The 25957-nt window shown below is 42.8% G+C and overlaps 1 protein-coding gene across 17 annotated transcripts in view; it reads right to left on the bottom strand.

The window, feature by feature from the left end:
- ZBTB20 (zinc finger and BTB domain containing 20) overlaps nt 1–25957 on the bottom strand; it is a 666697-nt gene that overhangs the window by 499804 nt on the left and 140936 nt on the right. For 14 of the 17 annotated variants that reach the window (XM_045001306.1, XM_045001323.1, XM_045001329.1 and 11 more), the window contains one exon: nt 14197–14318. The exons of the other annotated variants lie outside the window; for them this stretch is intronic. The gene's annotated coding sequence lies outside the window, so the exon portion shown is untranslated. The remainder of the gene's footprint in view (nt 1–14196; nt 14319–25957) is intronic. 17 annotated transcript variants of the gene reach the window in all.

Raw genomic sequence — 25957 nt, 5'->3', positions numbered from 1 at the left:
TTGCTATTAAACTCGTAGGCATGAGAGCAACAAAGAAGAGAAATAGTGGTTGAAGTAACACTAGGCAGGGAGTCTTTGGAGCCTCATTCTTTTGCTAACTATGTTGTGTTAAGAAATACTGTACTCTTTTTGGTACCTATCCTACAAAGCACTTAAGTATGTACATGATTTTGCTCACATGAGTAGGTGCACGTGAGGATGTGCATGCTTAAATGCTTTGCAGGATCGAGACCTAAGAGTTAGACTTAAATAAGAAAATTAACAACCATGTTTTGGTTAAGTGAGAAATTCAACAGACCTTAAATTAAATTGCACAGGCAGGAAAGTTAGACTATGAAATACCACAATTTGGTCTTGCTTACCTGGATGGGATGAAACCACATTACAACACAGTGTTCTGATTAGGTACATTTTATAGATGTTGTCAGGCCCTAAGGGAATATTTATACCATGGCTTGTAGGAAAACAAATCCTTGTTCACAGTAGTCAAGGAAATGATGCTAGAAAGAGATGGCAATAAGCATGCTAACCTGTTGGTGTGGTTTCAAGAATAGTGTTGATAAGGATCAAGATTACAAACAGTAGTTTAACCTGGTGAGAAAGGACAGGGCAAAGACACCCTAAAAATATGCCTATGATGTCCCTGGTTAGTGGGAGCGCCTTAGAATCAAGAAACTGAGACTTGATAGTGGGGTACATAACTGGTTGCCAGATCTTCATTACACCATACAGATCTTCATTACACCATTACACCATAAAGGCCAGCAGAGCCCTCTCCAGCCTTGTATAAGCTGGGGAAAAGATGTATTTCTAGCATATTAGTTGTGGCGGGGAGAGGAAACAGCAGGGATTCACTGTGTTTGGGGGCTTCTTCCCCCTGATGGAAGGATGAGGGATCTCCACAAGAGAATTAGCACAAAGATTTTCTCCAAAAAGTCCATTCTGGCAGCTTTTAATACAGAAGACACAATGTGACTGTAAGACTTTTTAACCCTTTACAGGTAAAGCAAGTAGAGAACAGCTACCGAGAGGGATTTTACAGTAACTGGATGGCTGGGTGTCCATCAAAGAGAGCTAGTTCCCCCTTTCATTTATTACAGTGACCCTGTGTGATTTACTAATCACATGTGCACTACTGAGTTATCCCAGACAATACCTGTTGAATTCCCAAAGTCCTGTCTTAGCCCACACTACACTCATTTTAAAATCTGAGATGGATTCTCTCGGGGAAATCTCTTCTTTGCTTCCTCCAAAGTCCACATGAAGTAAGGTTGACTCCATATCATTACAAAGACCATACCATGAAATCAACTTTTTTTTTTTGGCTCATAAACTGGCAGGTGAAGAGATAATTTATTTTTCAATTTGGCAATAAAATGAATTAAGATATAAGGGATGCAAGACAATGATAGAGGCAGAGCCACTTGTATGAGAAAGTACTGGACAGTCGTCAAAAAATATTTTCAGATGCATACCCACAAATTTCACACACTGCTTTACTTAACATTCCTTTTCATGTTTCTACAGGTTCATGTCAAGGATACAGCAGTCCAGAGCATTTCTATCATAAACCTTCCCGTCCATGGTAATTTTCTCTTTCAAATTCAATCCAGTAAAATGAAAAGAAGTAAAATAAAACAATCGTCGTACATCAGTTCACTTGCATTCCTCAGCCCTTATTGTGCTGTCTCTCTCATCAGGTCTCATTTACTCAGACAAGGCAGAAAGTGTTCATAGATCCTATTACATTTTCCCACCCTATTTCCCATTTTGTTTGTTATTTTTTTCCCTTCAGATAATGCTTATTGTGTCAACTGAAAAAAAAAAAGAAACAAACAAATACTCTTTGTATTTTGATGAAAATAAGTGACTCTTAGGCCTGGTTTCTCTTCAAAGCAACGCAATATGGAAGAGAAAAATCATTAGAAAACAGCTTAAGTTCCACTGCTTAGAAAATGAAGAGGCCTGGCTAAAGGGAGACAAATTCCACTCTCATATTTGCAGCTCCTAGTGAAGTGTCAAGAGGAGTTTTGTGCTTGTGTGTCAGGGCAGAATTCACATCATAGTGACCTTACCACCAAGTGAAAGCAGTGAGGTCAACATTCTGAGATCTGCTAATTTGTGCAGGGGAAGGAGATTTGTTCAGAAGGAAAGGGTTGTTTGCTGAGAAAGTAGTACAGGAAATATACTGGTAGAAGGGCTAGGGGGCTCTGCATAGAGAGGGTAGAATGGGGTGTTGTTACAGGTATTACATTTTCTAGGAAAGGGAATAGAAAGGGCTAAATAGATTCAAATATGAATGTAGGAAAAGGTTAAAATTGTTCTGGCAACCTTAATTCTGGCATTTCCTAACTTTTGGGTGCTTGACTTCATAACTTTAATAATATTTTTAACATAGTTTTATTTATTTGTCATTTGCTCCATAAAAAAAAAAAGCAAACTCATAAAAAAACAGAAAGTCCATCACTTGGCATCATATTGACAAGCACAAGGATCACCCACAGGATAGGAACCTTTAGATTCCCGTGCACAGATCTCTGGCCCTTGAGCTAACAGAGTAATTGACAGCAATACTAGGTTACAATCCCTTGGACCAGCACCAGACACATACTTCACTAGTGTGTTTCAGAGATATTTGATGACAGCATAGGAATGGTGAGACTCAGAAATCTTGGGTTCCATTTCAGACTCCGGAGAGGAGTGTGCTCTAGTGCAGTGGTTCTCAATCTGTGGTTCCCAGACCCGCTCTAAGGGGTCCACGAAAGACATACTGAGAACTCACTGAACAGAATACAGACACTAGATTTCCAAATGGGTCCACACTGGAAATGAAGAAAGGTTGAGAACCACTGCTCTAGTGGACACAGACATTACTCCCCATTCTGTTCCCTCCGGCCCAAAGCTTGACCCCTTCCACCCCATAACTTTCCAAAGTGTCCCTGTCCCAGTCTTGTATCTTCCCCATTCCTGGCTCCATGTCCCAATCTCTCTCATTGCCTACCAAATCTCAGTCTCCACTCCTCAGGCTTCTCATCTCGGTATCCCTATCTAGCCAGTCCCAGTTCCCTTGTTCTTTTCCCAACTCCTTGACTTTAGTCTCCTTGCATACACAATCCCAGTCTCCCTGCCACCAGCTCCTTGTCCAATCTGTCTCTCTCGTCCCCAAATCCCTCACTGTCTTCTAGTCCTCCCTCCCCAGGCTGCTCATCCAGTCTCCGTCTCACTCTCACCCTCCTCTTTGCTACAGTTTTTGCTTAGTTAGACCCTGTCCTCTTATGCCAGCTCCTTTTCAGAACTGTCTCCCCTCCTCTCAGCCCCTATTTCCTCCCCACACTGGTTTCTAGTCCCAATCTCTTTATCCAGCCAGTACCAGTCTTCCCCCTCCCTCCAGGTCCTCATCTGATCTCAGTGTTATTCTCAGTCAAGGAGGTTCCCAATCCTGCCTCCCCTTTTCATCACTGGCTCCCAGTCACCCTTCTCCAACCCTGGCTCCCACTCCCAGTCTCCTTGCCCAGCTAGTATTAGTCCCAGTTTTGATCGCACCCTAGGGTGACCAGATGTCCCGATTTTATAGGGACAGTCCCGATTTTTGGGTCTTTTTCTTATATAGGATCCTATTATCCCCCACCCCCATCCCGATTTTTCACACTTGCTGTCTGGTCACCCTATCAGACCCTCAAGCAATGAGGATGAAATCTTCAGAGAATTTAGCAGTTAAACTCTAAGAAGTCTCTACTGAACATATGCAAACCATGATTCTTCAAAGGCTTACAATTTGGTCAAATTTGGGTGGATTTTCATGAGGTCATAAAAGCCACATCCCTGACTCAGAGGCCACCCCCTGCCAAATTTCAAGTGTGGCGTTACACCCCATATTCTTCATAGTAATATTATGATATGATTATGACATAACTATGATGTATTTTATACAAGATAGGTCATGTACAATATCATTGAAAAGGTTATGATTCACTGAATATGATTATCCTATTTGTATGGATCTATCGTTTTGGTATCTGAAACTAGGAATATTGTCTATGCATCTACTACAAATGTGTTTACACCTGGGGAACGCCCACTAGGCAGAATGTAATCAGTCTAAATGGCTGGCTGGGAACAAGTCAATGGACCATTAGGGAGAACAATAGATCTTAGGAGAAGCTAATCTCCCACTGGGAAGCCTTCCTGGAGAGTCTTCCTGAGGGCGTTACAAACAGCCTCTGACTCATGCTGTGACACTATAGGTTCATCTGACCAAATTACCTGGTACTGGACTCCAGCTTGGAATACCAATGTTTTTCCACTGACTGGGTGTGGGAACCAAGAGGGAAGACAAACCGTTCCTACCATATGCAAAAGCTATTTAAGGCGGAGGGGTGACATCATCATGGTTCTTCACTGACTCCCTGCCCAAAAAGGCTGCTGGAAAGACCTGAGGAACGAGGAGTGGACTGGGGGAGAGGAGCTGAAAGGAATACCTGGGCTTTAAGCTGCAAGCAAGTGCAGCTTGCCCTCCAGAATCTCTGCAAACTGTCTAAATCAACAATTAGGGTGAGAATTTGCTACTCACATCCAACCTCTTTAGTATATTACGCTTATATTGTGTTTTTGTTTATTTGCTAGGTAATCTGCTTTGATCTGTTTGAAATCCCTTATAATCACTTAAAATCTCTCTTTTGTAGTTAATAAACTTGTTTTGTTTTGTCTAAAAAACTGTCCAGAACAATTAACCTTGACACAGACATCTATCCAACATGGAAAACTTCAGATCAAATGGTTAACATTTGGCAAAGTTCTAAGCAACTGAAAACAGGGTTTTTGTAATGGAAGTTTTGGGCAATCTGAAAAATAGGCACCCATTACGGGCCACCCTTATAACTATAATGTGCATGTGTGTGTGCATGCATGCATGTAGTATGCCTACAGCAATTTGGGTCACCATATAATAAATAATGCTAACTCACACTAACAATGCACTAACATGATAAAGACACAGTTAAAGGGAAAGGTTCAAGGAACAGTCACTAGAGGAATGTCGGCTGATTGATTAGGCTAGATTCTTCCTTGGTGTAATTCCATAGTCTGTGGGATTACACCAGTCCTCCTCCGTGGACCAAGAGGTGCCCGCATCAGCTCCAGAGCTTTCTCTTCATTCACCATCATAGAGACCAAGATGCTGGCAGTAGCAACATATGAAGAAAGAGAGTATTTGACTTTAAAGGAGAGAGAAAAATGTTAAACAACCACCATAGCAGAGCGGGGTGGAGGGGTGTCTCTGTCCCCATGAATTTTGGTGTGCGTAATGACTTCAGTCATTTTACTTCAAGGGGAAACATATGTCATCCTCATCACCATTGAATAACCTGAGAGCCCAACAGACCTGTTTCCTAATTAGACAAAAGGCTAAACTAACTTGATTCCTACCAGATAAATCCTATGTGGCTTTTCTTGCATATCCACCTGCATTAATTTGAGCAGGGCACAGCATGTCCTGCTTGACTAAAATGCCTGCTACAGCAGCCCCTCTGTTCCTCCACAAACACAAAGACTAATTCACTGCACTGGAGGGAGAAAAAACCTGTTCATCTGGTCATGTTCATAAAAAAGTCTTACCCTGAGCATACACCCAAAACTGCACCACTGCTGCTAATGTATATATTACAAACATATACAGGTCTGGGATTTACAGTCAACAAATAGCAATACAAACAACCACCAGGGAATGTATAAACACTCGGAGGAACATAAACGCTCAGCCTGGCTGCACCACACACAGGGTGTTTATTTATCTCAGTTGCATTCGATCAATGGGAGAAGACATTCAAAACAACTTTTTAAACAAAGTGTCACTTTGTGTTAGTTTATGCCAGTGGGGCTTCTTCCAACTATTTGTGTCATAATAAGATGTGTATGTGTTAAGATATTTTTCTTCTTCTTTTACTCCTGTCATGGCAACTGGGTATGAGAGAACAGAAGAGGAAAAAGGCTGCTAGTGTAATCCAGTTACTGATCTAACATTCACAATCTCCCCAGCCCAAAAGGAAGTGTACATTCTTACCCTGAATGCATGTTAGTAATTTACAATTGCCAGTCTGAGCACCTACAGTTTTTTCTTCATTAATCCCCTATTGCGGCCCAATCCCGTGTGGGCCACTGAGCACACACAGCTCCTGCTGAGGTGAATGGCAGTTGAGGGTGCTTTGCACCTCTGAATAAATACACCCTCAAGGAACTCCAAAAGCACTTTTACAATGCTGACATTCTGCTACTGAGACTTAAAAGATCCCAGCTCAGACCAGAACCCACTTCTCAAACCATAGGAGGCCTAGGATTCTTTGTTTATGCTTCCTTAATTATTTCTAACTCCTTAGGCCAGTACCAAGCTAACTGAGTTTTATTCCTCTTAAATTTTTTGGAAGAATTTATCTAATCTGTTTGCGTGTTTTCATTGTGAATTTACTACAACTTCCTTCAGAATTGCAGTAATGTCACTTAACACTTATAACTGCCTACAATACATTGCACTTATATACTTCATTTCATCCAAAGATATCAAAGTGCTTGAGAAACAATGAGGTAAGCCTCCTCCATCCCCATTCCCTCCTCCCTTCCCATGAAGTCAGTCAGAATCACTATCCCTATTCTACAGATGGGGAAACTCAGGTAAAGAGAGAGGACTTGTCCAAGATCACAGAAAGGGAATCAAACACACGTCTCCTGGCTTCTAGTCCCCTACCTGAGTCAGAGAGCAACCTTCTGAACTAGTGGAATGCAATAGATGTCATGATTGTGTCTCAGGAGGGTTTAGATTTCAGAATGTAATGTGCAGACATGGCAGTATATGGATTATATTCATGGTGTCAAAGTACATAGCAACTCTTAGGTTAGAGGTGATGAAGACCACTCACAATATAACAAAACCGTTAACTATTTTCTTTATAAGAATCAGAGACGAATTTGTAAAGATCTGAGTGAAAACTAGGGATACAGCTAAAATATAACCCTAACTTTCAAACTCCCTCCCTTCTCATACAGTATATACAGCCAATTAACAATGGAAAGGTAAACAGATAATTCAGTATATATGGCCACCATTCTTCCTAAAGTGCAGGACCCAAGTGAGCATCTGTCTCCTCTGAACCTGCATGATGCCAATGGCTTCACAAGAGCAAATCAGGATTTTTTTTTCTATTGTGGTTGACTACACACACTCTCCCATTGTGTCTCATCAAAGAGCTGACGAGGGAGGAGTGGAGTGCATATAGTCTCCAACGCTTGGGAAAATCCAGCTGCCTGTAAATCTAAGCGAAGGTTAAACCTTTCTGACATGCTAAATATGGGATTCAAAGACAGTAGTGAACCGAGACGGCTGTTTCCTGACCAGTTCGACTTTACTTGAAGAGACTCCAGCACTTACTATATCTATCCCAGGCGCCCAGTTATCACATCAGCATTAGATTTTTCTATTCACCAGTGATTGGAATATGTTTAATTGCTGTAGAAACCCAATGTCACTTGATTAAGCATTTGCTAAATACCATGGGAAAATCCATCCAGAATTAGGAGGTGGTTTTTTGGCAGGGGAGAGTTTTGCCCGTAAGTAGATACTGAAATCCAAATTTGAAGGGCCACTGTTTCACAGACCAAGTGTCTCAGTTTAATCATTCATAAAGATGCAAGCTAATTCCTTATCTAACTTCTATGCTAGGCTGGCTGCTTTGTCTCATGCAAACAGTGTGTACACAATTCCGTCAATGTCATTACCAATATTTATGCTTGGCGGCTATAATATTGCTGATTTCTGTGTATCAATATGCTTAACATACAATTCCCACTAGGGGTTATGTAATCTTTAAAGCACAGTAATATAAATACTATTGAAAAGAAAGTCATTGTGTGTGAAGTTGCTATAATTGCTCATTTAATGCAGGTAATACAAAAACCACCTGAAGCAAGAGGCCAGCCAGAAACCCAAACAAGCATTCTGGTGACCATGATATGAAGTCAATTCTGATAGCTTCTTGGACTAGGAAGAAAGTTTGTTTCCATCTCTGAAAAACATTTGCTATCTGCACAGGATGCTGAGTGCACCTATCTAGCTCTGGACAACTAGCAGGCCTCCTGGGGCAACAATTAGTATCACATCAGATCACAGTAACCATGCATCTATAGCATGCTGACAAGTTCAGTGGATTCATTTCACACCCACCAAACATAGATTTGCTTGCACAGATGAGTTATGCAGGATGGAAGTAAACATTCCTGGTTACTAGAATCCTCCCACCAGTTGTAGTCTATTTTGGGTTGGCTAGTAAAAGTAATTGTATTTTGGTTGGTTTTGCTTTGCAGCAGTCTTTTCCAGGACTACTTTACAATTTAAACATTAGAATAGGGGGGAAATATTTTAATTCACTTAGTGCCAACTGACTTATATAGTCGAAGGATGCCCAAGTACATGGTTCTTAGGGGCTGGGGAGGAGAGGGGGAGTGTTAAGGGATATCACTCAGCAAAAGTCAGAAGTGACATAGGACGTGCAAGCAAGTACCAAAGCTACTGCTAACAAATAAAACAATGGCAGAATACACGTACTCAGCCTGTGGAATTCACTTCCTCAAACTCACACGGCCAAAATCAGGCGTGGTGCAAGTAGTGACTCCACTGCAGCAGCATCTAGATATTACAGTGACCAGTGTTCTAAAAGGGACTGAGCTAAGTCCCACTGAAGTCCATGAGTCTCTTTCCATTATCTTCAGTGGGCCCTGAATACTTAAAACAATGGAATAATGAAAGTTTATGCTTCAGGCCATTTGTTCATTGCTACTGGGGTCAGGAAGGAATTCTTCCCTTCATATACAGTATTTGCACAAGTGGGTGAGTGCAGTAAGGGCTTTTTCACTTTCTTCTGCAACATCAAGCATAGGCCTCTTTTGGAGTCAGGATACAAGACCTGATGTAACAGTGGTCTAAAATGGTATAGTGATTCTTATGCTCCTAAGGTTAGAGGAAATGCACATGTGAGCAAGAAAGAAATAGAATGCATACATGTAAATGTAAGCCCAGCCACTGGTCAGCAGACCCTTCTCTCTTTATGTGAAGATTGTTTCCTTAAGATGGTAATAGTTCCATTGAGTGATGTTCACTAGCTATCAAGGAGGCAACCCACGTTCTTTTTCAAATATTAGTTTCGGCTACAAATTACTGATGTTACTTCCTGTCCTGAATGTACTTGATAATTTGGCACTACTCCTAATAAGCAGCCATTTACAATAGTTAATTTCAAGCATAACTTCCTGTGTATTGCTGCCTACTAAATTCAAGTACTGAATTTATTACAATCTAGTCATTTTTTGTTTTAATGATTCCAGAATATCTTCAAGGCATTTCCCAAAATATGACAGAAGCAAGTACTCTCCACTCTGGGTGTGCCATTTCTTAGACAAACAGTAAAAAATAATTCCTATTCCCCACATGCCGGCAGTAAAATGTATTCACATAAAAGATACTGAGAAGAAATTAGCTAATCATCAACCACAACAAAATGGACAAGTTGGACCAACAATAAATTATGAGAACCAGTGAAGAGCTTACTGGTTCATAAAAAATTCTGCTTTACCCAAAATGTGTAACTAGCGTGAGATTGCAGCCTAAGAAGGGCAGCGTGGAGTAAGATCCCTTGTTAAGACTTGCCTGAAGAATGTCTACTTGTGGATCGGTGACTTAATGAAATTCATTGTGAGCGCTCATCTGATAATCTCCTAACACAAATTTATCTTTGTTGATCATATATTATGTTCCCTCTACCTCCCAAGACTCATTATCTGCATTCTGAGTGCAAGTGCTTCAAAGATGGTTCTCTTTGTTAGATTAGGGCAGACTTCCTTAATATTTTCAGCCTTCTTGATTACACACCCCTCTCCATCAAGTGGCAGCCACTTGGACTCCAACCCTCCAACGAAAATTTGCCTGACAAGATTGCCTCACATGTGACACCTGCTACAATACCTCTCTCAAGCCATACTTGAACAAAAAAACTTCAGAAACAGACTTCAAAGAGAAACTGCAAAACTAAAATTCATTTGCAAATTTAATACCATTAATTTGGGCTTGAATAGGGACTGGGAGTGGCTGGCTCATTACAAACGTAACGTTGCCTTTCCTGGAATTGACACCTCCTCATCAATTATTGGGAGTGGACTACATCCACCCTGATCGAATTGGCCCTGCCAACACTGGTTCTCCACTTGTGAGGTAACTCCCTTCTCTTCATGCGTCAGTATAATAATGCCTGCATCTGTAATTTTCACTCCAATAATCGGAAGAAGTGAAGTTTCTTACCCACGAAAGCTTATGCCAAAATAAATCTGTTAGTCTTTAAGGTGCCAGCGGACTCCTTGTTGTTCTCTCTACTGTGTTTGTCCAAGTCACTTCACTCAAAGTCTAACAACAAATGTCCAACACCAGGCAGTATGACAAACAAAAAATCTGCCTTGCTGTGAGAGAAGACATTACCTTTCCAGAACCACCATCATCAGGGCTCTCTCCTGCCTTCTTTATTTTTAATGGAGGTGAAACCCCCCTGTCATCTCACCTACTCCTCTCTTAATAAGGAATGACTGCCGTGACTACCCCCATCTAGGAGCGCCATTCACCACCAGCACCTCTGCTCTCCTCATGTGCTTAGAGAACAACTGATTAGCTCTTTGCATAATTAACCTGATTAGCACTGTGCATAATCAAACTGATTAGCACTTTGCATAATTAAAAAGAAATAATAATAATAATAACAATAATAAGCACTAGGTAATATCAAAAGCTGTTAGTCCCACAGCCTGTTTGTTAGTGCCAGAATTAGTTTAGTGCAGCATATTTTATTCGATAGATAGATAGATAGATAGATAGATAGATAGATAGATAGATAGATAGATAGATACTGGTAATGCCTCTGATTATATCCATTGTTGGAAGATACTTGAATAGATGAACCATTGGTCTGATTCAGTATAGCATTTCTATTACATGCCTATGTTACCAGGTCTGTATATCTAGCTTTATATCTTAGGTAGTTATATGGTCCCCATTATCATAGTATCTGAGTATCTCACAATCTTTACTGTTTTTTCCCTCACAACATTGCTGCGAGGTAGGAAAGTGCTATTATCCCATTTCTGTAGATGGGGAACTGCGGCACAGAGTGGCTAAGTGACTTACCCAAGGTCACACAGGAAGTCTGTGGTGGAGCCGGGTCTTCCAAGTCCCAAGCTAGTTCCCTAACCACTGGACAATCCTTCTTCTCCCAATGGACTATTTTTATTTCCTGTATGGACTGGTTACCTAAGCAGTCCTCCCACAAACATGTTTTGGGAAGAAAGGAACGCATGGCCCTGAGTGCAGCCATGTGAAATAGCTTCTGTTTCTGTTCCAATTCAAATCCTCTGATTTTCATTTTGGGTTTCAGATTTGCAAAAACCCTCAAAACGCTATAGAATCTGTTAAATTTTGACTGGTTTGGTTCAAAACTGTGAGAAACCATGTACTTTCCCATGGTTTCTGCCTAAATCTTAAACAGGCCCAAATCCCCTGGGAAACACAATGCTAGATGCCCTAGAACATTTACAAAAGTATCCCCACGGTTCTAGTACTGGGACTTTCCCTCAGGAAATAAAGGAAAACTATGGGAGAAAGGAGCAATAAAAGAGAACCTTACAGTAATTAAATAAAAATATATTTCCCAGCCATGGAGGCCTTTCTATTACCATAAGAAAAGGAACCCAAATTAACAGTGAGTGATCTCCAGAGCCAGTCACCCATTTCTAAAGTTGTTTAGTTTCAGAAGAAAAGTGTTGTTGCAGAGATTATTCAAGTCCAAATGTTCCTGGGGAAGGTAGTTCCAGTAATTCTGGGAAGGAGGCCAATCCCTTTGGCTTTATATATAAATATTTGAAAAACATTATTTTTATATACATATATTTTATACACATATACATATATGTCTTTACACTTCCAGCCTTGCAAAATTGCTATGAAAAAATGTACCACTTCAAGCACAAATATCTAGTAACAAGAACCATGATAAATGACAAAAAAAAAATGCTCTCCCACCTGTTAAGTTAGGTGCCTTAGACACAAAGGCTCCAACTCTAAAAACTGTTCTGCTCCTTGGGTTTCAATGATATGCAGGTCAGAGGAAGCTACAGAAACCTCTAAAACCAATGAGAAATAGCCGTTCTATTCCTAATAAAGGCATAAACGTAAGGTCTATTACTTCAGAACTTTCTAGGTCTAAACAAACTTTGTGTGTTCTATCCACAAGATGGTAATCTCCAACTTTCAATGGTATAAAGCGCCCACTTCCTAGGATTTTAGGACACTGAGATACCAGACTTAAAAACTGACTTTTGTATCAACAGAAAAATCACTGGCCCAAGATTGAAACTTGTGCATCCTACAAGCAGTGGTAATTTAGTGGGAAATTCTACATTTGAGGGAGAGAAGAGAAACATTTCTGTGGGAGGCTGATTTTAATTAATTAATTAAATGGTGGATGCTTGACGCTGCTCGGGAGTTGGGACACTGGAAAAAATCCTTGGGAGATAGCTAGATTAGTGGGGAGAGTGCAGGAGAGGCAGTCAAAGGTGGATGATAAATAAATTAATCCATGCCTCTGGAACTTATCACATGGCTATCACCTGCACATATGTGGTATACAGAAACATATGCTAATAATTATATCCCCCTCTCCTCCCCCGGACATACATACACACTTAAATCATTTCATAAATATATACATAGAGAGCTTGATGAAATGCTTGGACAAATAGTTTATTAGAAGAAAAATGCAGTTTCAGTCTAACTAAAACTATACATGCATTTGAGATTAATATTTTTGACCATTCACAAAATGGCCAGAAGAGAAGGAAGTGGCACCACTGCCCATCTGCCTCTATAAGCTTTAGCTCAGTGTTTTGGTCACTCATCTGGGATGTGGGAGATGCAGGTTCAAATCACAGCAGTGGAATTGAGCTGAAACAGACTTTCTAAATTCACCAAAAATTCCAACAAATTTCAGATTCGGTTTGACCTGAACCAATTATTTTTTTCAGAACTGCCACTGATCTGAAACATCAATTATTCACCCAGCTCTATATATACCCACAAATATACACACACACAAATATATATATTTTAATCTGCACCCACATATCTATAGATATATCTATCTATATATCTCCTACATGGAGGTAATATAAATATTTCACAAATATATTACATATAATGCTATTTCTGTTAAATATTTATATCACTGCCACATGTAGGGGTATTTATGTGTTTTAACATATTCACATAAAATGTGCAAGTTTGTACATATTTGTAATCTTGGTCTCTCTCTCTCTCTCACACACACACACACACACACACAAATACACATACACACTCACAAATGGAAAGACCAAGAGTAGACCAGACCTTTTATAAAATATTTTAATAGTTTTTTTAGAAATCTTCACCCAAAGTTTGAGGGGTTTCTTTTCTTTTCTTGCTATCTTACATTTTCTACTGCAAAATACACCTGCTTTCTTTTCTTTTCTTCCCCCCCAAACTAAATATTTCTTCCGTCTAATGACTCTCTTTATTAGACAGCATCTAATTTGCATACATTTACATACAATTTAACTGCTAGCTTGTGAGAACAAAGAAATGGCTCTGTATTATACTGAAGGACAATACTCAGAAAAGGAAGGTATAAAAACCAGCTAGCTCAGTGGCTGTGTATTCCCTTTGTTTCAGAAATACCAGGATTTTTAAACACACCACTTAAAGGGTGAAAAAGATTATTTCATCAAACAATGAAAAAAGATACAGTGCAGCTCCCTTTTAACACATTTTCTCTCTGGCCTGGTTAATGGGATTTAAGGGTCCAAGATTTCTTTGCATTCCACTGTTTCCTTTATAGAATCTGATGGATTTATTTCTGTCACACATTTTAGTTCATATGTTATTCTTATAACAATCTACATTGAAGCTCAGCTCCAATGCTAATTCAGCACCACCTTTTCCTTAGAGTCAGACTGGGAGACCAAATGATCTTTGATTGGCATCAAGTACTCTGCCCTCAATGGCCAGCACTAATAGATTTTATAGAAAGGCTGCCAGGACTTTACCCTACGGCAACAACCATAGAGATAATGGAAACTTACCATGTAGCTGACTGGGAATCAACAGGAAGGGAAGCAGGGCTGAGCTCCACTTGTGAGAACAGGGAGGGACTGTGGTCAGAGTAAATGCAGGAGGTAAAGGAGAAGTCAAGCCCTCTAGTTCCCTAGAAGAAGAGGAGGAAAGAATTTTAAGACCTCATATAAGGGAAGTCTTTAGAGAAAGAAGATGGAGACTCCTGTCCATATCCCACCCAAACAAAATATACACCATCCAAGGCATTCCCTCCAAATCTTCACACTGGAAAGTCCAGGTACACTGATTGGTTCAATTCCAATCCATATGTAAATGTCACTAAAGAACCTCATTAAAGGAGGGGGGAAAGTACATGGCTAGGTGTATACTGATCACCCCAGTGTCCCCTCGGGTATGTTCAGCCCCTTGAGAAGCCCAGGTATGGAATCCGTCCTGCAGTTTGTTACTGCATGATGTCATAGTTGTTGGCTTTATTTCCTAAATCACTCCGGCCTCTCCTGCCTTTGACCTCTTCTCTTTGCTCAATGGTGAAATTCTAGAATTTTACATTTTAAAAAGAGCATGGCATGTGGTCACTGACTAGGAAAAAAATTCTCTAGTCATTTTGGGGCAAGTGAATGATCACAAGGGCCTGATCCTACAGAAATGTGCTACCAGGTGTAGCACTTTCTAGTGTGAGTAGATCCATTAAAGTTAATGGGATGGGACTACTCATGCTAAGGAACGTTCTGGCCAGTAGTAATTGTTTCCAAATCAGGCCCAAGATTTGAAATCCCCATTGATCATTTGGGCTGCTCAGTTTCTCCTAGCCATATGTGACAGAAAGCTTTACGTCATTAACATGACGAAAGGGGATCACTCCCTGGTCAGACCTTGCAGAGGTGTATGGTGCAGGTACTAACAACAAGGCAGGTCTGAGGACTGAAGACCCAAATCAGGATCTCAGAGAGCGTATAGGAATTCTTTTTGTTCTGACTATCCCTTGCTGTGCCTCACTGGAGCTCTAGGCACATTACAAAATATTTACAAATATAAACCTTTAATTAGTGCTCATTGCAATTTTTCAACATTTTCAAAAATCTGATTTTTAAAAGAATTCAAATGGGGGGAATTCTCCCCCCCATAGCTATTTTTAATATATTTTCCAATCAGCTCTGCTTTAAATATAGATATATCTCAACCAAATCTAATCCACCTTGTCCCCCCCAAAAAAGACACCCTTAAAAAGCAGTCTTTGCATCCTTTCCCCTCTCCTGCTTCAGAAAACATGTGAGCCTTGCAGTGTGTCCTGAAGTTTACCAAAAGCTGAAGTTTGCCAGACGCTGGGAATGGGCGACAAGGAATAGATCACTTGATGATTATCTGTTCTGTTCATTCCCCCTGGGGAACCTGGCATTGGCCACTGTCAGAAGACAGGATACTAGGCTAGACGGACCTTTGGTCTGACCCAGTGTGGCCGTTCTTATGTTCTTAAAACCTGGTTGTGGCAGAGCAAGGGAAGAAGGAAGTTCCAAAGCTAAGGATCCCTTATAGATCATACCATATCTGCAGCCCCCTATTGTTAAAGCCTTTGGGTTGTTAGTTTGAGTGTCTTGGAGGGTTGTGGCTGCCATGGTATCACCCAGGAAGAAAGGATCCTATGAGATAGTTGGGATCCAAGTTATTTAGGGTTTTACAGGTCAAAGTCAACTCCTTAAACTTCAACTGAAAATCAGATGACAGACCGTACAGCTCATGCAGAAGAAATGCAATATGCTTTTGATGAGACATTCCAGTTAACAGGCGCACTACCACAATTGCCGCATAACACGTTGAATTAGCCTCAAATAACGTGCAATACAATAATCCTATCTTGAGGAGATAAAACACAAAGTCCCAAAATGAAAGGATGCAACCCTCTTGCCAAGAGCAAATGACAAAAATCATGATTAGCAACCACTACTACCTGAACATCCGGAATCACCTGAAAACCAGCCCAACCCTCGGGAAATGCACTTAGAAACAAACAGCAGGAAAATGTCAAATATTATGCAGTTATAATACTGAGTACTTGCTTTGGCTATTTCCCCAACACTATACACACTACCTCTTGCTTGGAGCGAGTGTCAGCTAGCTAGCCCTCTTACACGCCACCATCTCTGTTGAACACTGAGCAAGTCACCCCAGAATGCTGGTAAAAGTGAAAGGGATGGGAAAACAACATTGGATATCAACTGCATCCAAAAAACAATGCAACCCAAACCTCCTCGCTAATCCTTTTTTTTTGCCCCATATACATGTAAAACAATAGGGATGACAAAATAAAACCCCACAAACCTTCTATGAGAATGCCCTCAGGGAAAATAAGCAATCATCCAACACTACTCTCTGGGATCTCTCAGAAAAAAAAATCACAGAGTCTCTCATGAGCTACCCCACCAACATAGCGGCCACAGATGAATCACCATCAGTGGTACAGAAGGCAGCTGACAGAGCTAAAAGAGTCAATACGGACACCTTATCTTCAGCCATTTTCAGCAGAAGATCAACAACCAACATGACCAAAGCCATTGCTATACTACTTTCACAGCTAAATCAGTTCTAACGGGGTCAAAAATACCAGAGGACTCTAGATATTTTACAGTACCACAGAAGTTGTTTCACCATAATTTCCTAAATAATCTCCCTTCAAGGGACTGGAGTAGATGACCTATTAAGGTCCCTTCCAATCCTACATTTCTATAATTTCTATGATGCAAAGATAGTTTGGATACCTTGTTTGGGAAGTGCAACATTAACTCTGCATTTCTTGGGTTACTAGCACTCTAAGGGGTCTTTCTTGTTTTATGCTCTGACATTTTTGGCAGGCAATCTGCCTTAAAACCAATGATATGGGCCTGAAACTTTAACTTCACTTTAACAATGATTTTTGCATGGTAGATAAAGGTTAAAATCATGTTTGGTTAATTAGAATTATTTTGATGTATTTTTCCTGTATACACAAAGGTCTGATTCTCCTCCTTTACTGTTATAAATCCAGAGTAATACCACTGAAATCAACTGTGCAACTGGTATAAGCAAGAGGAGAATCAAGTGCAAAGTGTTTTTGCTTCTTATATAATGTGCACATAAATTAACACTTGCCTTTATAAACCTCTAGGTTTGGTGTTTGGTGTTTGGTGTTTTGTTTTTGTTTTTTCATTTTTGTTTTTTTCTACACAACTGTTTTATTACATTTTAGATTAGATTTTACAGGTGGAATTATCAAAAGCAGCAGTGGCCTTACTCGGATTCTACTTAAGTCAATGTTAAAATTCCACTTGACTTAAGTAGAAAGAGAGTTAAGTCAACTTTCAAAATTAATAGGCACTAGGTTTAAAACAAACACAAAGAAGAACTTCTTCGCACCACACACAGTCAATCTGTGGAACTCTTTGCTAGGGGATCTTGTGAAGGCCAAAAGCATAACAGGGTTCAAAAAAGCATTAGATAAATTCATGGAGGATAGGTTCATCAACAACTATTAGCCAAGATGGTCGAGCACCACCCCATGCTCTGGATGTTCCTAAACCTCTGACTTCCAGAAGCTGGGACTGGATGACGGGATGGATCACTTGATAAATTGCCCTATTCTATTCATTCCCTCTGAAGCATCTGGCACCAACCACTGTCAGAAGCCAGGATACTGGGCTAGATGGATCATTGGTCTGACCCAGTCTGGTTGTTCTTATGTTCTCAGGTATTTTTAAAACTCCCTATTCACGCATCCAGTAAATTTCCATCATTTTGGGTCTGCTTTTTGTAGCTACAGTGGTAGCACTTATAGCTTTGTCCATTTTGAGAAGTATTGACAGTTCCCTTTTAAGTATGGGGAATATTTCTCAAAGAGGTAGAATCTTTCAGCATGGAAGAAAATTTTTAAGTGTGGCCACTATGATGAGTTATGTTGGTGAGGCAGAACCCTATTCTACCCACCAAGGTTCACCTCAAACAGCTAACCTGTATTAAAGTACAATTTGCCATGTTTACACTGAGATTTTAAAACATGTTAGTTAAAACATCCAGACACCATTTATGCTATTCCAGACAAGGTCTATCTGAAGAATAGTAGTGAGTGGAGAAGGCTAGAAGTCTTCTTCAAAACATGCTTCCGTAACATCTCAGAGTAATCAGGGTAACTACCCTTAACCCTGAGTATTAGATAGAAAGAAAACTGTGTCATTTGGTGGCAGCACAAGAAGTTTAAAATTTGCCCACTAAAAAAAACGACCAAATTTCCATATTTAGTTGCATTTTAGGCCTGTATGAACTGGATATTGGCACTAGATTTCATACCAAGTGATATTTTGTTCAAATTACAGGATAATCCTTTTAATTGGGATACCCTAATTGGGATGGTCTATTGTCTTGATTAATATGTTGTCTCAATTAAGAGAAGCAGCCATTTGAAAAAAAAATTGTCCAAAAAGATTTGAAATATAGTAAAATGTTGTACCATATAAAAATGGTTTATGCTGTATTTAATCTTTACTTCTTCTTCTCTTAACCTTTATTTGGCGACTGCTATATTAAAAGATTAGAATTTAGAATTTCACACCCGTTAAACACCTGGTTAAACACCACTTAACCCACTAGCACTAGCCAAATGTGTCCCCATTAAGCAGAAATATTGGCAACGCTGTCCCGATTAAGCAGCATCTATTACCATTCACTGTCATTAGGCTAAATCGTTTCCCTGCGACACAACCTAATTTAACAGATTTCTTGATTAAGAGCATCCTGATTAAGTGGAGAATACTGAATCAGTAAATTTTCATGCAACGTGTGAAGGCTTCTGGCCACTGAAATCCTATCCCATCTGTCTGTTTTGCAGGCCAAGCTTAGAATCCTGTGTGTGATGTCCTGTACGTAAGGAATTGTCTAGGAGAGTTGCACATTCTAACAGGGCTGGGGGACTTTTCTAGGAAGCAATTGGGCCAACTAATAGAGTGCAGAACTGATGGAGTTGGACTGAGATTCTTTCTTGGAAATGCTCTTGTGAGACTAAAAACTGTTTCCCTTATGGCTTTGTATAACTGTAGGAAATCAGCCCTGTTTGATTGGCATAGAGGGTTTAATTTATTGGTTACACATATAGCACAGTGTCTTTTATAATCTCTGCAGTATTAAATTGTTAATTGTTTGTTTAATTTTGTGTGTGTGTGAATTCAGTGATGGATTGACAAGCCCAGAGAATAAAGTTCTCCATTCATACATCAGGTATGGCACAGACAGTGGCAATGCAAGCTTCCCAAATACGCTTCCCAATGTGCTTTAAGGCTGTTCTGTAGGAATCATCGGCATGGGTGAAAGAGGAGTCTTGTCTCTATGATCCATTGAACCCCATGGCCTCCACTGAGACTGCAGATAAGGGTGTCAGTAAGTGCCAGGTCTGGTGGCAATTTATTTTATGTGGGAATTTTCCAGGGGGAAACAGACTCAGCAACTCATTTCCAGGTAAGGTCAACAAAATCTCACCTAATGGTGATTGCTTTCCATTGCTACTAACCTCTTAGATTGGACCTACCCACACCTGGAAGGCTCAATCTCCCATGCCCAGTCCTGTGTGGTTCCACTTCAGTGTCTGCTTATTAATGGCGCTCAGTCACCCTCACCTGGTATTGGTGATGGATTAGATCTGCTTATTGAAAGTATGTTACTCCAGGGGCAAAATGTTGACATAATATACATACATTTGGATGGTTAACTGAATCAAAGAAAAGGAGTTATGCTGGGGGCTGAAGGGCCACAGATTCCCCTTCTGCCCCCATCTGACTCTCCTATTCCCCTTTCAGGTGTCTCCTCCCAGCAGCCTAGCCCTCCTGGCCCATGAGTCCCTAAACCCATCCCTTCCAATTTGAGTGAGTGGCATTGTCACTCAGGTGTGGCCCAGACAAAAAGTGGTCAGGCCATGGCCCTTGCCAACTCTGTGTTCTATGTTATACGACTCCTAAAACTGATACTTTAAAATTAAATATATATATATTAAAAATTAATAGCTCAACACTACACTCTGCAGTGCATAAGTGACTTTATATGCGCTATAATTACTGACCCAAAATTATGGTTACTTCCCAGAGAACCATATACTCTGCAGATCCTTTTTTGGTTTTGGTTGGCCTACTAGTGATACTTAGGTAATCAGAAGGCAAATGTCTGCAACCTTGGTTATTTCTCAATAACTACTAAGGTAGCTTACAAAAGACTGCTTTCTAATGTGCTATTGCTCTCTGTTTATATACTCATGTGACACTTATTACTATCTCTCTGAAGAATCCTGTGACACCTTATAGACTAACAGATGTTTTGGAGCATGAACTTTCGTGGGTGAATACCCACTTCGTCGGATGCATGTAGTGGAAATTTCCAGGGGCAGGTATATATATGCAAGCAAGAAGCAGGCTAGGGATAACGAGGTTAGCTCAATCAGGGAGGATGAGGCCCTCTTCTAGCAGCTGATATTAGATATTAGGAATAGCAACATATAAAAACCTGTAGGAGAACACTTCAACCTCCCTGGCCACACAATAGCAGATCTTAAGGTGGCCATCCTGCAGCAAAAAAACTTCAGGACCAGACTTCAAAGAGAAACTGCTGCGCTTCAGTTCATCTGCAAATTTGACACCATCAGCTCAGGATTAAACAAAGACTGCGAATGGCTAGCCAACTACAGAACCAGTTTCTCCTCCCTTGGTTTTCACACCTCAGCTGCTAGAAGAGGGCCTCATCCTCCCTGATTGAACTAACCTTGTTATCTCTAGCCTGCTTCTTGCTCATGCTCCAAAACGTCTGTTAGTCTATAACAGGGGTCTCAAACATGGGGTCTCAAACAAGCAGGGGCCCCCAAGAGAAAAGCGGAGGCTCCCGCCTCCGCCCCTCTCCTGGAGCCTCGGCGCATAGAGCGCCGAGTCTCCGTCCGAGCGCCTGAGCCCCGCCCCGATCCGAGCCGCGTGGGGAGGGGGTGGGGCTGGGAGCTCTGGGCTGAGCGCTGCGCTCGGCGTGGAGCTCCCAGCCCCGCCCCCTCACCACGCGGCTCTGAGCGGGACGGAGCTCAGGCCTCGCCAGAGACGCGCTCGGGTAAGGGGGGGGGAAAGCGGGACCCGCCGGGGCCGGGGCCGGGGCCGGGGCCGGGCCCGGGCCGGGGGGTGGGGGAGGGAAGCAGGACCCGCCGGGGCCGGGCCGGGGGAAGGGAAGCGGGACCCGCCGGGGCCGGGCTGGGGGGGGGGAAGGGAAGCGAGACCCGCCGGGCCGGGGGGTGGGGGAGGGAAGCGGGACCTGCCGGGGCCGGGCCGGGGGAAGGGAAGCGGGACCCGCCGGGGCCGGGCTGGGGGGGGGGAAGGGAAGCGAGACCTGCCGGGGCTGGGCCGGGCCGGGCCGGGGGGCATGGGCGGCAGGTTATATACTTGTGTGGGGCCCGGGCCCCAGCAATATTCAGGGCTGGGCGCCCTGCTCCAGCAATAGTTGGAGCTGGGTCTCTTCCCGCCCCCCATCGGTCCTGCCTGGATCGGCCCCGGCCACCGCAGGTCTCCCCCCGCCGCCGCGACCCTGCCTGCCACCCTCCCTCCGCGTGTTCCCCCCCCTCCGCCGCGTTGTGTTGCGTCCCTGCCTGACAGAACGCAGCGCGCCTCTCCCCTGCCTGCTGCCCGGAGGGCTCCCAGCAGATTTGCTGTCTGCTGCCGCAGGGTCCTAGTGCCTGCCCTCCGCCAGTACTGGCAAGGCAGGCTGCCCTTACCCTGAGCCTCTCCAACCCCAAACCCTCAGCCCCAGCCAGAGCCCTCATTCCCCCCGCACCCTAATCCTCAGCCCCAGCCCTGAGCACCCCCACATCATGAACCCCTCATCCCCCTGCACCCTAATCCTCAGCCCCAGCCAGAGCCCTCATCCCCCCACACCCTAATCCTCTGCCCCAGCCCTGAGCGCCCCCACATCATGAACCCCTCATCCCCCCGCACCCTAATCCTCTGCCCCAGCCCTGAGCACCCCCACATCATGAACCCCTCATCCACAGCCCTCACCCCACACTCCAAACCTCTTCCCTAGCCCTGAGCCCCCTCGCATCATGAACCCCTCATCCACAGCCCTCACCCCACAGCCCAACCCTCTTCCCTAGCCCTGAGCCCCCTCGCATCATGAACCCCTCATCCACAGCCCTCACCCCACAGCCCAACCCTCTTCCCTAGCCCTGAGCCCCCTCGCATCATGAACCCCTCATCCACAGCCCTCACCCCACAGCCCAACCCTCTTCCCTAGCCCTGAGCCCCCTCCTGCATCATGTACCCCTCGCCCTCAGCCCCACAGCCCTCACCCCTGCACTCCCTCCTATCCCCAAACTCCGTCCCAAAGCCTGCACCCCCACCCCCTGCCGCAGCCTGGAGCCTGCATCGAGCACAGAGCCTGCATCCAGACCCCCTCCCCCACCCAAACTCCCTCCCAGAGCCTTAGGCAGTAAATCTAAGTGCGTGTTTTGTCCTTTGAGTGAGGTGCATTACTGAGTGTATATATTTATTAAAACTGCGTGCGCTTAGGGGAGGAGGTGGAGAAGAGACAGGGCAGGGGCGGGGCCTCATGGAAGGGGTGGATTGGGGGTGGGGCCAGGGGCAGCAAGGGGGCGTGTCAGTGATGCGGCCCTCGGGCCAATGCACTAGTCCTCATGCGGCCCTCGGGGTCATTTGAGTTTGAGACCCCTGGTCTATAAGGTGCCACAGGACTCTTTGCTGCGTTTACAGATCCAGACTAACACGGCTACCCCTCTGATACTATCTCTCTGAAGCAACTGATTGTCAGAGGGAGTGTGCATGCACAATTCCTACTAAAGTAAATGAGAGCTGAGGGCGCTCAATACCTCTGAATATCAGGCCCCGATCCACTAAGGGACGTAGGACTTTTAGGTGCCTCGAAAAATCACTGGAACAACACGAGATCCACCAAGCCTTAGTTAGGCACCTAGGCTCCCTATACGGTGAATGGGAACCTTAGCACAGAATCTGCAAAAGCCAGCATTCTAGGCAGGGAGCTGCCTAAGCTAACCAATGAGAGATGCCAAAGAGAGGGGTGTGTCCTAAACCCTGTCCCTCTCAGGGAGTGAGGCACCTATTTCTGCTAGTGATCCACCATAAAGAACCCCTCTCCTGGAGTCAGGTGGCTTAGGCAACTAAGTCATTTTTTGTGAGAATAAGTCAGGCACCTACCTGACTCCACACAAAACAGGAGGGAAGGGGAGAAAAAGGAAGACGTAGAGATGGCCTGTCTTTAGGGTGACCAGATAGCAAGTATGAAAAATCAGGACAAAGTGTGGGGGGTAATAGGCGCCTATATAAGAAAAATCCCCAAATATTGGGACTGTCCCTATAAAATCTGGCCCTCTTTTTTTCAGGGCAATAAGTGGTCACATTCATAGTTGTATGCCCTGTCATTACAAAACACAAGTCAATGCAATGGGATATTATGGTGATTTTTACTATGCTAATATAAACAGATGTAAATGGAGGAGGAGAATACAATTACACTAAAATCAGGGAATGAAGTGTTTTCACAGCACCTAGATACTACAATGATGGGGCACCCTAAAAAGACATGGATAGATTAGATAAGTGATTTGAGGAGAAAGGAACAGCATAGAAGAAGAAAAGAGTGGGTAGGTGTGAGATGTGGAGTGTGTGAAAGAAGGCTGGGAGAAATAGTAGAAGAGGCAGATGTGGACTAGAGCTATGTTGTGCAAAGACTTAAAAAACAGGACAAGGACTTGATGCATAAACTTTATACCGAAAGTGAAGGGAATCCACTGGAGGGATATATTAAGAAATTAATGTTTCAATATGCCATCTTGTAATCTCACATCCAAAACCCACACCAAGGTGTGTTTTGACCAAGTGCACCAGTGTGTTTAATCTGAATGTAAGATTATGATAGATCACACAATACAGGAAGGAAACCAAGTGACTCGCATTCCCTTTTCAAATCTTAGCATAATAAAGTTTAGATTGTGGCAGCAATACAATAAGTAAAGTCTACCAGACTCGCCACCAGAGAACAGGAATATTGTACAGAACATCCCAGAACCGCTTGGCCATTTGTTAGACATTAACAAACCCCGATTGTGCCAGCAAGACTGTTAGAGCAACAAATAAATTTGGTGCATGTGTTTTAATTTGATACAGCAAGGCACGGTCTTCCCAATTTTCTAAGGAGGGCAGAGGGACCCAGAGCACCTGATCACTATTAAGCCATCTTTTATTGCTTATGAAGAGAAGAGCCTGTATTGGCAGTACACTGGTTTAAGGGGGGAGGGACGTGGTTTCAGGAGAAGCATAAACCTGTTCCTGCTCACTACCAACAACTTTAATTCAGGCACCAGTAATGAGGTGGCTAGATTGGAAGGGGAATGGGACACAGGATCTGGAGTGCTTTATCCACTCCAAGACCAATGCTGGTTTTGGCACTACTTTCGCTGTAGTGAGTTAGAGAAAAACAAGCAGGTGCTAGCAATCTGAGAGACCACATGCCAGCTACAGCTGCTTCAGACTGATTCAATTACATCTGCCTGAATAGTCCCAGGACATTGAACTGGTTGAAGAGACCCACAGCTTGAAGGGAGACTAAGTCCATTCTGATTTTAGTGCCCTGTTAAAATGAAGTGCAAGTCTCCCTTGGGGGGAAAAAGAAAAATCCAAATACATCTGGAAGCAGGTGATCATTTCCAACCCCAGGGAAGCATGTTTGCACTAATGCTACAACATACCGAGAAAGCCCTTTGGAGCTCAGGCCTTAAAAATACTCTGAAACAGTCTGACAGTGTTCCCAAAACTCTGGGTGCAGCATATTTGCTGAACATGCTCTTGGGATCGGGACTTCACTCCAAACCTTGTTTGTACAAAAAGGGGCCAAGCAGCTGGGAAATTTTGGAGTGCAGTGTGTCCTCATTAGTTCCCATCTGCCATCAGAACTCAGCTTGTGGCAAGTTTGGCTAAGTCCTGGTGTTCTCAGGTCCAAATCTGGGTCATTTTTAATTACACTATACAGAATTCAGAGTGCAGTTTTTAAATCCTTATTATACAGCGCAGAAGAACGGGCAGCTCTCCAACTAATCAATTTTTTAAAAGTACATATATGAAAATTTTAAACCAGGCTAGACAGACAGTGGGTGGAAGAGGAAAAAAAAAACGTATGAGTGAGTACAGGGGTTAGTTAAGAGAACTGTTAGCAAAACTGGGTCACCAGCAAGTTCTGCTTGAAAACTTCAAAGGAAGGGGAAAAAAACCTCTCTTCATTTATAAGACAGAGAAACTGATGTATTAAATTCACATTGCTCTTAATGTCAGCATGAGTTACCCACAACAATGCTGCAGCAAGTTTACTGTAAAGGCAGGAAGGATGGTCTTGTGGACCTGGGTTCTATTCCTGGCTCTGTTACAGTCTCCTTGTGTGGCTTGGCAGAGTTACTTTCCTCACTCAGTAAAACCAGGATTATACTCCTTACCACACACAGACGTAGTCCCAAAAGGGGTTATGAGGTTTACCAGTCGAAAAGTATGGTGGGATGTTTGGGTAGAAGGTGATAAAGAATTGCAGGATGATAATATAAATGCCTACAAATATAATGCATTTTGGATTGTACAAGAAAGACTTTGGATTGTACAAGAAAGATTGTCTCGTCTGGACGCGATAAATTGATCCGTGAATCGACGCCCGTACTCCACCTCGGCAGGAGGAGTAAGCGGAGTCGACAAGGGAGCTGCGACAGTCGACTCGCCA

The sequence above is a fragment of the Mauremys mutica genome, chromosome 1, assembly GCF_020497125.1.
Source record: "Mauremys mutica isolate MM-2020 ecotype Southern chromosome 1, ASM2049712v1, whole genome shotgun sequence".
Lineage (NCBI taxonomy): Eukaryota > Metazoa > Chordata > Testudines > Geoemydidae > Mauremys > Mauremys mutica.
This window is presented reverse-complemented; position numbering and strand designations above follow the sequence as displayed.